Genomic DNA, 14,201 nt, shown 5'->3' on the forward strand with positions numbered 1-14,201 from the left:
CCTCGTGGCCTCCCGCCCTGGGCACCGCACCCAAACCGACAGACCATGCACGCAACCTGGGCTTCATCCTGGACTCCTCCCTCTCCATGACCAGGCAAGTCAACAACGTCTCCTCGGCGTGCTTCAACATCCTACGCATGCTACGGAAGATCTTCCGGTGGATCCCCACCGAGACCAGGAAGACCGTCACCCAGGCCCTCGTCACCAGCCGACTGGACTACGGCAACGCCCTCTACGCCGGTACCACCGCCAAGCTCCAGAAGAGACTCCAGCGGATCCAGAACGCCTCAGCCAGACTCATCCTCGACATCCCACGAACCAGCCACATCACCGGACATCTGAGAGACCTTCACTGGCTCCCCGTCAACAAAAGAATCACCTTCCGCCTCCTCACCCACGCACACAAAGCCCTACACGACCAAGACCCGAGCTACCTCAACAGCCGGATCAACTTCTACGCTCCCAAACGCCACCTCCGATCAGCCAACCACGCCCTCGCCGCCGTCCCCCGCATCCGAAGAGCGACTACAGGAGGAAGGTCCTTCTCCTACCTGGCCGCCAAGACCTGGAACTCCCTCCCGACCGACCTGCGCCTGACCCAAGACCACCTCTCCTTCAGGAAGAAGCTGAAGACCTGGCTGTTCGAGCAGTAGCGGGACCCCCCCCCCCCACCCCCCCCAGCGCCTTGAGACCCTACGGGTATGTAGCGCGCTCTATAAGTGTCACTGATTGATTGATTGATTGATTGAGAGTGGAGATGAAGCTACTCCCTTCGACTAGGTGTAAGACAATCTAGGTCCCAACAGTGGAACAGTGTGTTGATCACACAATGGACGATGCCTGATATTACCTTTTGCTGGTTTTTCACATAACTCCCTCTGCTGACGTGAATCAGACTCTGTGCTTCTGTAGTTAACTGCTGCAAATGGTTATTGAGCTTAGTTGACTGCTATCACTGGAATACCCCGCGGTACAGCAGGTCCAAACAGTGAAACAGGGTCTTAATTCTATGAATGAGGATGACGAAGTTAAAGTTTGTGATGATTTCTGTGTACCCCCTCCGATGAGTTGCAAGCAACTCTAGGTCCCAACAATGAAATGGGGTCTTGATCCCACAATGAACAATGTTAGAACTGTATTTGAGAGTGGAGATGAAGGTTCTCCCTTTGACCAGCTGCAACCAACTCTAGTTCCCAAAGGTGGAACGGTGTGTTGATTCCACAATGGACGATCTTAGAACTGCATTTGAGAGTGGATATGAAGGTACTCTCTTCGATCAGGTGCAACCAACTCTAAGTCCCAACAGTAGAACGGTGTCTTAATCCTCCAATGGACAATGTCCAATATTACCTGCTGCTTGCTTTTCTCAGAGATTTGTGAGTTGAGGTGCATCACACTCTGTGCTTCCATAGCTAACTGCTGCACATGATCATTGGGCTTGGTTGACACTAGTCGGTGGAGTATACTGTGGTACAGCAGGTGTAAACAGTGAAAAGGGGTCTTGATTGTATGATTGAGGATGCCATAAGTTAAAGTCTGTGATGATTTCTGTGCACCCTCTCTGATCGGGTGCAACCAACTCCGTGCTTTTTAATCCAACAGTATGTGGCTGTGAGGTGTTAATGACCACTGCATCTGATCTAGACTGAGGTTCGCAGGGTTCACAATATAGATTGAGTGGTGATTGTTTAATTACAGAATCCAGTAGATAAGTAACTAGAACGTCTATTGAAATATACACAATATTGTTTTATTAGAACATTGGAATGTTGGGAGCTCCATTGAAAACTATGTAGTAGCTCAGTTCGTATAATGACTTGAATAAGCCTGGAGCTCCAACATTGCAAAGTTTTTTGGTTCACATCTCTGGCTGGGAAAAAATACTTCTGGGAGCCTGAAGGGATTCCAATCCTCTTGCGCTATCTTATGGCTTTGCTTTATTTGTTAGAACATTCTACCCTCTAGTGGCAGAATGTTCAAATAGCCTTATAGCCCTTTGTAGCTGGGCTATAGTGGCTATTAAAGTCCTTCTCCCTTATTAAATGCCCTTGCCTTTGGCTTGGGCCTTTAATCCTGGAGAGGGCCTTTAATAGTCGTATAGCCTGCTACGGTTGGCTGTAAGGCTATAGTATACACTGCAGACAGCGTGTTCACAATTCAGATTGAGTCGCTATTGCAGATGATGCAGTGTTGACGGCAACAGATATGGCTCCTAGTACGGCCTGTCTATAGCACGCCTTATCGCTTACTGTGCACATGCTGAATGCTTTTGATGTGGCTATGTGAGTGCACTATAACTGATGGAGCACTCATGATATAATCTTTTTGTGTACTATTTCAGATCTATTGGAAAGGGGCGACCACTCGGTCCCCCCGAACGTATGGTGGAGTACCCCGATCCCCCCGGGAGGCCATCTTGGGCGGGAAGCGAGTCTCGGCTGGTATGCCCGAAGCGGCGTAGCCGGGGCGCACTTTTTCCCGCCCTAGAGTGGGTTGTCCTAGACACTGAAGCCGCCAGCCACGCCCCCGGAGGCGGGCGGAGGCAGGTTTACGCCCGCCCGAAGAAGGATAAAAGGAGCAACAAGCCAAGGAAGCATCCTCTTGTTCCTGTGCTCTGAAGCTGCACCTCCCCGCTGCACGTGAGCTCGAGACAGAACGAAGAGCCAATTTTGAGCGTTGTAATTTTGTCTTTGTTCTTTCAGACATCATCGTTGGAGAATGCCGGGCAAGAAGGTCGGAAAGCGGGTCGGTACCGATCAGATGCTCCGCATGCTCGTGAAGGATATGGCCGAGATGAAGAAGCAGATGGCGGCAATGAACGGGGCAGGAGGCCCGAAGCGCATCATCGGGCCAGCATTGCCGGGTGTAGTCCCCAGCGGTAGAGGCAAGAGGTCCAAGAGGGGGGCATCTGGGGGAGAGGCCCCGGTTCCCGATACACCGATTGAGGAGCCAGTCTCGGTTCCGAAGGAGGGACAACCGATCCCCGTCGTAATCACCCCTGTGGACGGGGGGGATATGCCTCCCGAGTTGGCTGCACAACTGGCAGCGTGGTTGGGGAAAGATAGTGAGGGCACCACGGCAGATGACGCCAGGGCAGTAATGAGGCAACTGCGAGAATCTAGGGAGGCTGCGAAGGCATCATCTTCCGTTCCCCCACAGGCTCCGGTGGGTGAAACCGCAGCGGGCACGAGTTCGGCAGCGACTACAGCTTCTAATTTAGGTAAGCGGCTACTGCCGATTGCGGGGGAGGGGTCTGTACCCTCACGGAGGGAGAAAGTGGCCCAGCGTATTCCAATTGAAGTCAAGGAAAAGATTTGGGCTGATAAGTATGTAAACATGTTTTCTTTGCTTACCGATCACTACGAGATCGAGCATGTGAAGGGTCAAAAAGAGTTTCTGCATCTGAGTGTTTGGCGCGCAAAGATGGCCGCCTTTAAGGTCGATGAGAACATAGGTAACTGGGGCAGAGCGTTTGGCATATTCACTTCAATTATGGGCGAACGAAGGCCTGAGATGTTGACCGAGTTGCCTATATATCAGTCACGTATTATGGAGTATTCTCAATCGTATGAGGGCAATCAGTGGTTTTGCTATGATAATGTTTTTCGGAAGGCCAAGGAGCACGACTCAGCATTAACCTGGGATTGTTACGACTCCATTTCTTGGCAAAAGATGGAGAATTCAGGCATGTTAAGGGCACCATTGTCGGGGGGTAACGGGAGTGAGTTTTCCCGCCATTCGTCTGGGACGCCCTTTCGGACGGGGGCAGGTAGCGAGCATCACTCGAAGTCGAGTGGCAACGCAGGAAAAAAGGGGATCTGTTGGAATTTTAATAGGGGAAAATGTACAAGGCCCCAGGGGTCATGCAAGTTTAGGCACGACTGTGGGGGGTGTGGACAGTCCTCGCATCCTGAGACCATGTGCAGAGCCAAAACGGGTGATAACGGTGGTAGGGGAAGCGCCAAACAGGTCTGAAATAGTCCGAGGGGCGCCTTTACCTACCCCGGTTGATACCATGGCAATGATTCCTTGGCTCAATGAATACCCGGATCATGTCTCCGCTGGGGTGTTGCGAGACGGGTTTTCGTATGGTTTCCGCATTCCAGTGGGGAATTTTCAGGGTATGGCACGTTGTAAGAACCAACTGTCGGTCCTGCAGAATACGGCGGTGGTACAGGTAAAGATTGGGAAAGAGGTGACTCGAGGGCGGGTTGCCGGACCATTCGATATACCACCAGTTGCTAACTTTGTTTGTTCCCCTTTAGGTGTGGTCCCCAAGAAGGACCCGGGTGAGTTTAGACTAATACATAATTTGTCCGCCCCACGAGGTTTTTCCGTGAATGATGCAATAGACCCGGAAGTGTGTTCGGTGCGGTACGCATCTTTCGATGAGGCCGTCGCCATGTTGAATCGCCTAGGGCCCGGAGCGCAGATGGCAAAATCAGACATCGAGTCAGCGTTCCGGTTGCTCCCGGTACACCCAGACGATCAGCGTCTCCTTGGTTTTATGTTTCAGGGGCGCTATTACATGGATAAATGTATGCCAATGAGATGCTCAATATCTTGTGCTTATTTTGAAAAATTCAGTTGTTTTCTGCAATGGGTATTCACGAGAAAGACGGGTTTTCAGTAACCCTGGGCGTAGTTCGCGGAGTCGGATTCCGCGGAGCTACGCGAAGACGTAGTTGCACTCCGCGAACTACGCGTAGCTCCGCAAGCATGCGGAGTTGCTTGCTGGGCCCGTTCGCGCGCCGTTTTTCGTCTTCGGGAGCGCGGTGCGCGTGTTCGGGGCGTTGCCTGCATGCTCGGGATGGCTAGCGCGCTAAATTACCACAGAGGTTTGTCCCGCCTGCTTGCGTTCCCTTATTTCCTGTTCCGGGTCACAATTAACGTGGTCGCGTTGTGCAAGACATGTTCGGGAACTCATCTTCTCGTTCGCACTACAAAAGTGCGTGATCGCGCTAAATATCGCGCGAACCTACCCATGCGGTCGCGATGGGCGCAGCCATCTTGTGGATCACACACTCTGGCTATGGTTTTGGGCCTACTTTTGCATCCTGTTAAAATCTCTTTAATCCTTGTCTTTTTACCCACTTTTTCTAACTTTCTTTAGTTATTACCTATTTCTCTCTGTGCCTAGGTTTATATTTTTCATTTTATTTCTACTTTTACAACTTTTCTATTGCTTTTTACTTCCTTCTTGTTCTTTTACCTTGCTTCTTCTTTCCCCTACCTTTTTGTCTTGAACTTTTAGTTTTCTTCTACCCTCCACCCAGAACCATGGTCAAGGGCGCCAGCAGCAGCGGCGGCTCAAAGGGCAAGGCGCCAGTGCCCCAAAAAACTAGGCTGCCTTGCGGCAGAATGCGCCCCCAAGGGGTGAGGCCCCGCCAACTTTTTGGGGAGGAGGAGGTGGCTGCCCTTGTTTTTTTTATCCAGCGCTACCTCCCCTTGATGTTGGCAGCAGGTGGCAGGCCCGGCTCCGGCTACCAGCATATTGAGGAGCGTCTCCGGCGGTGGGTGAAGGTGCGCCGGGCAGTCTTCCGCTGCTCCGGTATCCGGCGTACCCACCACCAGCTGACCCACCGTTGGGCAGACATTTTGGACCGGGAGCAGGACCTGTTGGACCTGCTTGGCGTCGAGGTCGTGGGTCTTGGTGAGTGGCTACCCAAAAAAAAAGTGTGTGTAATATATCTCTATAGTAGTATAAGTATTGTTGTTGTATCTTTGTAAATCTTGGCTGAATAAGTAACGCAATGACTGGTGCTCCTAGTTACATTTCCGATGTATTCCGTTATTATATCTACTGTAATTGTATGACACTGGTCTATGCTGCGCTTCTTCATCTTCACTGACTCTTGCGTGTTCAATTTGGCGCTAGCTTTTGCTGTTTATTGGTGTGAGATTTTCTTTATTGTAGAGAACTGAAGTTAGTTAATGCTATTAATAGAGTCTTGTCCTTCCTTTGTCCATCAGTGAAATAGCCGTTGATGGATAATTGTACGTGTTTGCAATGCATATTGTATCTTTTTTTCACGGCCTTCTCTTCTGCATGAATAATACTCCTCTGGCAATGAATGCAAAAGTTACTTTGTTCTTCTTACCTCAGCCAGGGCCGGATTTAGGCATGTTCAAGCTGTGCAACTGCACAGGGCCACCAAACGCCAGGGGCCACCCCACCAATATATATCCTTAATTTAATAATCCTCAGAGGATGGATACATATTTGCGTGGCGGCCCCTGGCAGGGATTTGGTGCCTCCGGCTCTGTTCCACTTCCAAACACCCTGACTCCCCCCTCTTCACTGGCCTCCGTGCTCCGCCCCGACCTCCTCTTCCGGGCCCCCCACCTACGCTCCCTGGCCAGGAGTCCAGGACCACCATGAGCCTATAGCTGCCCCTGCCTCAGCCCTCCATAGAACTGATGTAGTTTGTTTATTGAGTGGGTAGGGCAGCAGTAGCATTCAGTCAGTAGCAAAACAAAATATGATGCCATGAACGTACAATTTCGTGTTAGTTAGTATGCACAAAGTTAAGCTTGTCTCCTCCTTGCGATCTATGTATTTTGCTGGCAAAAAATGAAAAAGAAATGGCTACTTACATTCTTGAATCTGTGGTGTTGTTCAGGTCTTACTGCCTCTGTGTTACTTAGTAATCTGCAATCAGAATGTTTATGGAACATTTGATTTGTTTTCACCAAGTACACTAGTCAGTGAATCATGCAAGGCAGTAGTCATTTGGTAGACCAATGTTTGTTTCTTTTAATGTTGTAGCAGTGGTTTTTGAAATGCTTGCTGTCTATGTTTCACAGCACTCAATGTTTTCTCTTTCTTTATTATTTCTTACATGAACCACAGAACCCAGGGGCAAGCAGAAGGCTGGGACCGAGTCGGCGGGTGAACGTGATTGTGAACCACAGGCACAGAGCTCCTCTACTGAGGATCCTGCTGCTGTCCCTAGTAAGTCCAACAGTGTTTTCTTTTGGAACAATGATATTTCCCTAACTTTCTAACGGAGCTTTTTTTCCAACCGATTAATGACATTTCACCTAACTGTTTAGTTAAGGTATCAATCTTTTCAAAAAATCTGTGATCGAATAGCGGAAGGCACAGGGTCCACTCCTGTCTTATGCTTTTTCCTCTATAATGTCTCTTCTTTGGCAATTGACACCAACCAAGTATGCATGCAGATAATGGTCTACTATTTTGTAAGCGTTAGTAAGAATACCACTACTACTCTTGCGGGTATTCTTCTATGCAGTGACATACATAACTATGTATGCACCCCAAAATTGGATGTTGTTGTTGATAGGCAGGTTGGACCTTACTTACTTACAGTCTTACACCTCAGTCACAGAACTCAGAGGAACCCACAATTCAATGAACGACAACCTATATGGGCTCAGTCATTGGTCAATTATTCAATTACCCCTTTCCTGAACCCCAATATGAAGATGCCAAATGCTTTTTTTATTACACAATCCATAACCTAAGTAACCCCCTTTTTCTCACTCTCTCGTGTAAGTCTACAAGACAACAGACACTGAAAATATACTCCCGAGTCAATGTGGTACTTCAAAACCTTTATTTTGTTAGAAGTAACTAAGTAAGTAACATCAATGTTTTTAAGTTGTTCTGTCAAATACGTCAAGGGCAGGGCCACCAGAAGAAATCCAGAGTTAAAAAAGGCTCAATAAAAAGTATCCTACATTTGTACAGCTACCAGTGCACGATAGGGAAATGTGGGAAATGTCCGAGACCCCTCACCATTGAACGTATACTGGTTGCATATGCCTCTTGTTGGTAAGCTCTGCAAATCTTTGCTTCGTAGAAGTAAATCTTCTCATCTGCCGAAAGATAATGACAAAAGTGGTGCACGTTAGACAGTATGAAAACATTACATACATTTATTCAACTTTTTAGCTGTCATGCAAAAAAGAAGGTGTAACCTGAGGCTGTAAGGAAACTGGACTCCACAATCCACATTCAAAAAGTAAATACGGGCCTCTATTTTCCAAACTCTTCAGGTGTATGCTTTGAACTATCATGTGGCCTCAAAGGCGTCTCCTCGTACTGCGCAACAAGCTGTGAGGTAGCATGCGCAAAACTGTAGACATGTCATTGATGTACAAAGTAAACTGGTTAGGTTACATGGTTCAGTCTAACTTTCCAAGGACTAGAGTACCAGTATAGAATAGATGAGATGAGCTTGGGTACCATACCATACCAAATAAATGCTGATATGTGTAGTGTGTTACTTACTCTGCTGTACTAGGCAATGTGGACTACTAGTGATTACGTTGTACTTAACTGTTTTGCAGAACTCCGTTCTTGGTGAACAAGTACAATGGGGGCTGTGCATCCATCTAAAAAGGTGTACTTAATTACTTATTTTTATTTTTGCAGAACCGGTACCATCCACCAGTGCCGACGGGGGCAGCGGCGCTGCAACGCCGTCAGCAGAGGCGATCCCGGAGGGGAATGGAGGACCACCAGAGGCACCTACAGCAGCACCGGCAGCAGCGGGGGAGGAGACAACAACGGTGGGCGATGGTAAGTTACATTCAATAGTGATCCGCATTACTTGGTGGGTGGGGAAAACCTACTCACTGTACTCTGATATTTATAGTGAACTTGAAGTTCTACTGGACAATATATGACGCCACTGTTCTCATTACCAAGCTTAGCAAAAGCATTACCACCGGCCAGAATTGATAAAATTAGTTATACATGCCTCTTCTATGTGACTACAACTCAGCTGTGAAAGGTTGGTGGCAGACTAAAAAAGTCTTACCCACAACATTACATGACCGCGATGGATTAACATGAGATTGATTTTAACTAAAGTATGATGAAAGTTGCAAGGAAAAAGCTCTAATCATATACTATAGAAGGATACTTTGGAATCAGCAATGCAGGTGTTTGAGAGCAGTTGGATGCGTGGGTTGTTGTGGAAGCATAGAAAGTGGAAAACACAGCTGCCTGCGTGGGTGGGAGACACATCCAATATTGGTGGTTAGTGGATAGTGGATACTAGTGTTGGCAGCGGTGTTTTGGTTAAACACAAAGGCAAGGGAAGGAGGGGACCACTGGATGCATTCTGGGTCGTTGCTGGCGAAACACAAACCACCTAACGTTTGTTGGCGATATAAAGAATGATAGTCTCTAGAGTAGACATTTATTAGTACTAGCTGGCCACTGTTAATTTAATGTTAGTTTGAGACTGTCACTTTTCCCGGAAGCACAGAGTATATGATATAAAAGAACGAGATATGAAAAAGACAGGTGTTCGTATGTGACCGTTCAAGTACACCCATACTATGTTACTAGGGCAGGCATAATGCCGTGCCAAAAAGGCAGACAAATGAAGTATATAAGGCGTAGAATAGAATGTTCAAGATAGATAAAACAACATTTTAGGTACTCAACTTGCTTGCTATTGCTACTGTACTGTGCCGCCCACTATGTGTTGGATCCATTTTGCGTTCTTTATTTGCTGGGATTTTTGATTACAACAATTCTGTCTCTTTCTTTATAGTTACTCCTTCTAAACCAACCAGGAAGGAGCTGGCAGTCCGGGCCCGTCAGCGGAAACTGCAGGCCATCGTTGAGGCCTACCGCCGGCTGGTGGCTCAGGCCGAGGAGGAGGAGGAGGAGGCGGCGGCAGCAGCTGCTGCCTCTTCCAATGCCCCGGCCCCCAAGCCTGCAGGAGTACGTCGGCGTGCTCAGGCAGCCGCCCGCCGCCAGATTTTCCCTGCATCGTCCACCCCCCCACAACAACATGGCTGCCAATGTAGGTGCCGCCAGTTCCAGCGAAAAATTCTCCTCCGGGTAGCCAGGCTGGAGGCTCAAAGCAGTCAGACTAAAAAACAGATAGAGGGGCGTGTCAAGATCCTGGTGGATCAACACTTAAAAGCCCGCCGGCTATGAGATGGACCCTGTTTGCCCCTTTTTCAATCCTTTTGTTGGTGGGTGGGAATTGGGTGTTGGGTTTTTACTTTTTTTTTACATGACATTGAGCGTGGGAATTTGGTTGGGGTTAGGGGAGGCGGGTAGGGGGACAGCTTGGTGTAGGATTTATATATATTTTTGTATCATCTTTAGTTATATATATATTACATTATGTTAAAATAAACGAGACAAAGTTATTGTAAAAAGAAAACATTTGAAGTTCATTTGCGTTTCTTGTGGGGTTGGAGGGGGGAGTGTTTCACCAAATAATGTACGTTGTGCAACCTCGCAAGGTTTAATTTGGCCATGCAGGTCGGCGGACAGTGCTTTTTAATAATAAAATATATTGCCCACATCTTTAACATGCAAACAGATAGATGCAGTAAACCCTCACCGAGTTATATAATATTGGTAGTATTAGAAGAACGACCAGTCTGTCTTGCGTTATACCTCACTGCAAACTTATCTTACCTGTGATTGCTGATGAGATGATGATGATTTATCATGAAGTGTGGCACTGCAAGGGCTGCATTTGATTTCCAAGACAATGGCGAAGAATCTGTGGTTCAGAATCAGAACTTCTGTGATAGTAGACAGACCCTGCCAGTAGCGACAAAAAGAAAGAGACAGTCATTCGCGTGACAGACAATGTGGGGGTAGTATAAGTAAGTACAGTACATTGCATGGGTGACCCAATATTGCAACTGCTAAACTGAAACAAAACAATGGTTTTGGGGACTGGAAACAAAGTGCAAGAGAAGATAAGAAGTTCAACGTTTTACTTGTAGTACTCACGGCAACGTCAAACTTTTCTAAATCATAAATGCTTTACACTTAAACCCAAAAAATAAATTACGCCAATTCATTAGATGCATTCGTTGTTTGATGTTAAATGGTAAATTATTTGGCGTTATACACAGAGCTTGAGTTGGGAAGCCGCAGAAGATCCTGGCCATGCCTTGTTGACATTTCACTATTGTTGCTTTGACCACATCTGCCCCAGCAAGCGCGTGATCAAATTGTTGGTGTATATTTAATGTAAGAAACATCACACCTCAATGTAACCACGCAGCCCGGGGGAAGAGGGTTAGGGATTGTTTAATGGATGGGTACGGGGGTTTTGGGAAAGGTTTGAGAAAGAAAAACAGTACGCATGGAGATTGGAGACAACAAAAGCAAAACAATGAAGACGATGATTTATGATGTTGATCAGCTAGCTAATGATTGTAAGCAATGGACGTAAGAAAAGGACACGCTGAATATGATTCTTGGTTTCCCGCAATCCAATTGCTTGATGATGAGGATCTGTGGTAAGGATGAGAGTTGATGCTCATACTATAAAGCAGTGGGTGAACCGTGAAAGATGTCCAGCCTGAAAAAGAAAAGGCAAATACAAAAGAATGTGAATGACCTAAACAAATTGTAATACAGTGAAGATAAAAAAACAATACAAAACAAGAGGAGTAGTCGTATGAGAGGACTTTCAGACTGAGGCGGCTTGGATACAATTTGTATAAGTCTACTAGTTGCATATCATTTTTAATGTAGAAGTACAAAAAAAGACAGGAGCAAGCACACAACAACAGGCCCACGACGACACAGGTTTGGCCGTTATACAAACTGCATTTCCCTAAAAATTTCAGACCCACAGAAAGGTGAATGAAATTGAAAAAGCAACCTAGCATTTACAAAATTAATCAACAAAATCAATGCGTCATTCTCAGTCATCAATCATACCACTATTGTACTCTACCACAGCACTGTGCACAAACATGTAGTAGCCTGGGTCTACTGTGCTGTGACTCTTATTTGTATTTTATTTATTACCTTGTATTCCACTCCAAGAAACATCGTGCATCAATCAGCTCAGATCCAACCGCCGGACAGCAAAGATAAATTAAGTCCTGACTGCATCTGTAGTAGTAGGAACACAAGTGCGTAAATAATTTCTATTATTAGTAAATAACATGGAAGAATTGGCTATCACGTGAGTCTGAACTGAAGTTACTAATATACTTCAACTCCATGCACATTAGCTCAGAGTCAGCCAAAAAATACATCCCATGCAATGCATGGCATTCATTTTTATACCTGTTTAGCTCTTCTTCTCTTTCACTGTCAGAAGATTGATCACAGATGCTGCCGAGCCTTTGTAATGCGAGTCATCATCACAACAAGTTGACTTCAGTTGTGGATGCCTGCTCAAGTTTCTTTTGACACAGAAGAGTCGTCTCTGAATGCCTGCATACAGAGGTGGTAGCCTTAACAGTAAGACTCAGCAAGGCAGTTATTATGAGTTGCAGATTTCAAATGAAATAGAGGATGGCTGTAGTCATGTACGGTTCACTTATTATGGAGGGACTGTTAGAGGCTACATTATTGTTATTGTACTATACTCCATCTACAACATCAAATGTATGGCTGCCAAGATGGAATTGTATTGACTTGAGTGGGAGTCAAGAAGATGCAGCAAGACTCTGAGGAGTGCAGTCAACATGGAACATAAATGCACAGGCGTGCAACTCCAGGAGGTAACTAAAAAAGATACAGCGAAAATAAAATGCACAGGTGTGCAACTCCAGTAGGTACATTAAAAGAATGAGTGGTGGGGATGGATTTGGTTGAGCTTTTTATTTTAAGATTAGCAGTTATGCACCAGAAAGTCATTTTTAATAAGAAAATAAATAACACAAATAAAAGAAGGGAAAAAGTCACAATTTAACAGCCTATTGGTCAGGGAAGAGGTGCTCGTCCTCAAACTCTGCGGGTCCGGACAGCAGTAGGTCATGTAACCCAGCAGTGATAAATTCTTCGGGCTCGCTTTCTTCATCCTGCTCTGATTCACGTACAGTATAGTCTGGTGGTATGAAGTGTTGATTCATTTTTATCATTGTCAGCCTCTCGACGCTTTTGGGGGAGAGACTGGTCCTTTTCGATGTCACAATGGCACCAGCAGCACTGAAAACCCGCTCAGAGGCGACACTGGCTACAGGACAAGCCAAATACTTTATCGCCAGCCTGCTCAGCACTGGCCACTGTCTCCTTCTTTCATACCAATAGACCAATGGGCTTTGCTCCATGAACACCTCTGTTGTGTCATCCAGATAGGCCTGAACCATCCGCTCAGTGTTCAATGGTGCTCGGCTTTGCTGCTCCTCTTTCCCCTTTGCAACAGCAACGGACTTACCCATTCCCTTCTGTAGAAAAAAAGCAGTTATGCTTTTGGTTGTGTCTGCTGAATCAGATCGTGCAGGTGCTGCTTTTGGTACTGTTGGTGCCTGCTGGGAAGCGGACGCACCGCTCTCATGCTGTGATGAACTTGCCAGAGTTGCCTCAGGAGGATGGCCTGGAGTACTTTGACTGTCCTGGGCTGGCACTGTCAGGCCTTTAAGTAACAGCCGTTCAGTTTCGAAATCATTAGCTTCCACAGCTATGGAACTTTTGTAATTGGCAACATCCCCATCTGAAAAAGGAATGACTGCGCTACTGCTGACAAACAATTTGTACCGTGGATCCAAGATTGTTGCAGTTATGTAATTTGGATCTGACACAATCATTTTAAGCCTTGCATTTACAGATAAGCGGTTGCGTAAGGCCTTGGCCAAGGTACATGCATCAACTTTTTCTTCGTCACCTTCGTATGCTTCACAGACCTCCTTCAGCTGTTGCTCGAGCATGTACAACAATGGGATGGCTTGGCCCATAGTACAGTCCTCCCTGCTAACTGCACGTGTGAACACCTCAAAAGGTTGTAGCATCTCTGTCAAGCATTTAATGATGTCCCACTGCCACATCTCAACGGTCAGGCTTTTAAGATTAACAGTAGGATCCACTAATCTTCTTGACATTACATAAGCATTCAGTGGTATGTACTGCTCAAAGAGACGCTCAAGCATGAAATAAGTCGAGTTCCAACGTGTTGGGACCTCCTGGATCAGTGCTTTGACTGGCAAATTATGCTCCCGCTGAATGACGCGTAGCAGCTTCCGCGCTTTGAAAGAATGGTTAAAATGCGTGCATATTCTTCTGCAGATGGTCAGTATGTTGCTGACTTGTTGTTCATGTTTCAGAAAGTCTTGCACGACTAAGTTAATGCAGTGTGCCAAACAGGGTACCTTGAAATACTGTCCATCTTTCATTGCCCTCACTACATTACTGCCATTGTCGGTGGCAACAAAACCAATCTTAAGGCCTCTTGGTTTCAGCCATTCAAAGACCTTGCTGTTAAAGTCAGACAAAATGTTGTCAGCAGTAT

This window comes from Lissotriton vulgaris, unplaced genomic scaffold, assembly GCF_964263255.1.
Source record: "Lissotriton vulgaris unplaced genomic scaffold, aLisVul1.2 SCAFFOLD_3270, whole genome shotgun sequence".
Taxonomy (NCBI): domain Eukaryota; kingdom Metazoa; phylum Chordata; class Amphibia; order Caudata; family Salamandridae; genus Lissotriton; species Lissotriton vulgaris.